Below are 3468 nucleotides of genomic sequence, written 5' to 3'. Positions count from 1 at the left end.
AAGTACGGAGGGAACAGCGCGGCTAAGGGCTCGAAACAAACCCTGAACCGCGCCAAGTACGAAAGGAACGGCGCGCAGTAGGGGTTTAAAACAAAGCTGGTCCCAAAATCGCGCCAAGTACGAAAGGAACAGCGCGGTCGAGACTCGGAAGAAAAAGCTTTCAAAGTGTCGTAGCACGATGCACACTGCTGTTCGTGTGGAACAAACGTGACTACCGTGCTGTACGGTGGAGTTCTGTGCGCAAAAGCGGCGCGTGTGTTTCTAAGCACCACAGCGTTGTGTCAAAAAAGAGGTGCCTGAGAGAAACGCATGCGACTGCCGTGCTTTGCGGCATAGCACCGTGCGCAAAAACGGTGCGCATGCAAGAGGTGTCAGAGCTAGCGAACTTGTGCCACGAGCAACAGGTCACTAAAAGCCTATAGATGACGGTGTTGGAGGAAAAGAAAAATATCGAGAAAGCACTGCGGTGTGCCGTGCGTAGGGACGGGCGCGCGTGCCACATGCCGCCGAAATATGGGTGTCGGAGAAAACAGAGTGCCGCGCGTAACGAGGGGCGCGCGTGTTACAGAGAGATATGCCCAAACGCATGAAAGTGTACGCAGGTGTCCTAAGGCAGTTTTTTTTTTTTTTCCTCATTTTGATGTCGCCCCGGCTGACGCGGTTTTCGTTTTTCCGTGCCGCCCCGGCTGACGCGGTTTTCGTTTTTCCGTGCCGCCCCGGCTGACGCGGTTTTCGCGCCGCCCCGGCTGACGCGGTTTTCGCGCCGCCCCGGCTGACGCGGTTTTTGCGTCGCCCCGGCTGACGCGGTTCGGACTTTGCACTTTTTGGCTCACCCCGGCTGGCGGCCCACTCACTCGATCGCCAGGTCTGTTTGCCCCGGTGGTTCCACCGCCAGGCTTAAGCGCGAACTTTTTTTGTTTGTTTTCTTTTGATTAAGCGCAAGCTTTTTTCTTTGTTTTCTTTTGATTAAGCGCGGGCTTTTTTCTTTGTTTTTTTTTTTGATTTCGCCCCGGCAGACGCGGTTTTTGCGCCGCCCCGGCTGACGCGGTTTTTGCCGCCCCGGCTGACGCAGTTCGGACTTAGCACTTTTCGGCTGTGCCTGGCTGGCGGCCCACTCACTCGATCGCCATGTCTGTTTGCCACAGTTTTCCCGGTGGTGCCGCACCCGGGCTCGCCCCGGCTGACGCAGTTTTCGCGCCGCCCCGGCTGACGCGGTTTCGTGCCGCCCCGGCAGACGCGGTTTTCGCGCCGCCCCGGCTGACGCGGTTTCGTGCCGCCCCGGCAGACGCAGTTCGGACTTAGCACTTTTCGGCTGTGCCTGGCTGGCGGCCCACTCACTCAATCGCCATGTCTGTTTGCCACAGTTTTCCCGGTGGTGCCGCACCCGGGCTCGCCCCGGCTGACGCAGTTTTCGCGCCGCCCCGGCTGACGCGGTTTCGTGCCGCCCCGGCAGACGCGGTTTTCGCGCCGCCCCGGCTGACGCGGTTTCGTGCCGCCCCGGCAGACGCAGTTCGGACTTAGCACTTTTCGGCTGTGCCTGGCTGGCGGCCCACTCACTCGATCGCCATGTCTGTTTGCCACAGTTTTCCCGGTGGTGCCGCACCCGGGCTCGCCCCGGCAGACGCGTTTTTTTTTTCTTTCGCCCCGGCTGACGCAGTTTTCGCGCCGCCCCGGCTGACGCGGTTTCGTGCCGCCCCGGCAGACGCGGTTTTTTGCGCCGCCCCGGCTGACGCGGTTTTTGCCGCCCCGGCTGACGCAGTTCGGACTTAGCACTTTTCGGCTGTGCCTGGCTGGCGGCCCACTCACTCGATCGCCATGTCTGTTTGCCACAGTTTTCCCGGTGGTGCCGCACCCGGGCTCGCCCCGGCTGACGCAGTTTTCGCGCCGCCCCGGCTGACGCGGTTTCGTGCCGCCCCGGCAGACGCGGTTTTCGCGCCGCCCCGGCTGACGCAGTTCGGACTTAGCACTTTTTGGGCTGAGCCTGGCTGGCGGCCCACTCACTCGATCGCCATGTCTGTTTGCCACAGTCTTCCCGGTGGTGCCGCACCCGGGCTCGCCCCGGCAGACGCGTTTTTTTTTCTTTCGCCCCGGCAGACGTGGTTCCCCCCCCCCCTTTTCGCTCGCCCCGGCTGACGAGGTTTTCGCGCCGCCCCGGCTGACGCAGTTTTCGCGCCGCCCCGGCTGACGCGGTTTCGTGCCGCCCCGGCTGACGCGGTTTTCGCGCCGCCCCGGCTGACGCGGTTTTTGCGTCGCCCCGGCTGACACGGTTCGGACTTTGCACTTTTCGGCTGTGCCTGGCTGGCGGCCCACTCACTCGATCGCCATGTCTGTTTGCCACAGTTTTCCCGGTGGTGCCGCACCCGGGCTCGCCCCGGCTGACGCAGTTTTCGCGCCGCCCCGGCTGACGCGGTTTCGTGCCGCCCCGGCAGACGCGGTTTTCGCGCCGCCCCGGCTGACGCGGTTTCGTGCCGCCCCGGCAGACGCAGTTCGGACTTAGCACTTTTCGGCTGTGCCTGGCTGGCGGCCCACTCACTCAATCGCCATGTCTGTTTGCCACAGTTTTCCCGGTGGTGCCGCACCCAGGCTCGCCCCGGCTGACGCAGTTTTCGCGCCGCCCCGGCTGACGCGGTTTCGTGCCGCCCCGGCAGACGCGGTTTTCGCGCCGCCCCGGCTGACGCGGTTTCGTGCCGCCCCGGCAGACGCAGTTCGGACTTAGCACTTTTCGGCTGTGCCTGGCTGGCGGCCCACTCACTCGATCGCCATGTCTGTTTGCCACAGTTTTCCCGGTGGTGCCGCACCCGGGCTCGCCCCGGCAGACGCGTTTTTTTTTTTCTTTCGCCCCGGCTGACGCAGTTTTCGCGCCGCCCCGGCTGACGCGGTTTCGTGCCGCCCCGGCAGACGCGGTTTTTTGCGCCGCCCCGGCTGACGCGGTTTTTGCCGCCCCGGCTGACGCAGTTCGGACTTAGCACTTTTCGGCTGTGCCTGGCTGGCGGCCCACTCACTCGATCGCCATGTCTGTTTGCCACAGTTTTCCCGGTGGTGCCGCACCCGGGCTCGCCCCGGCTGACGCAGTTTTCGCGCCGCCCCGGCTGACGCGGTTTCGTGCCGCCCCGGCAGACGCGGTTTTCGCGCCGCCCCGGCTGACGCAGTTCGGACTTAGCACTTTTTGGGCTGAGCCTGGCTGGCGGCCCACTCACTCGATCACCATGTCTGTTTGCCACAGTCTTCCCGGTGGTGCCGCACCCGGGCTCGCCCCGGCAGACGCGTTTTTTTTTCTTTCGCCCCGGCAGACGTGGTTCCCCCCCCCCCTTTTCGCTCGCCCCGGCTGACGAGGTTTTCGCGCCGCCCCGGCTGACGCAGTTTTCGCGCCGCCCCGGCTGACGCGGTTTCGTGCCGCCCCGGCTGACGCGGTTTTCGCGCCGCCCCGGCTGACGCGGTTTTTGCGTCGCCCCGGCTGACACGGTTCGG

Source organism: Rhipicephalus microplus, unplaced genomic scaffold (genome assembly GCF_043290135.1).
Source record: "Rhipicephalus microplus isolate Deutch F79 unplaced genomic scaffold, USDA_Rmic scaffold_204, whole genome shotgun sequence".
NCBI lineage: Eukaryota > Metazoa > Arthropoda > Arachnida > Ixodida > Ixodidae > Rhipicephalus > Rhipicephalus microplus.
Note: the sequence above shows the minus strand (reverse complement) of the source record.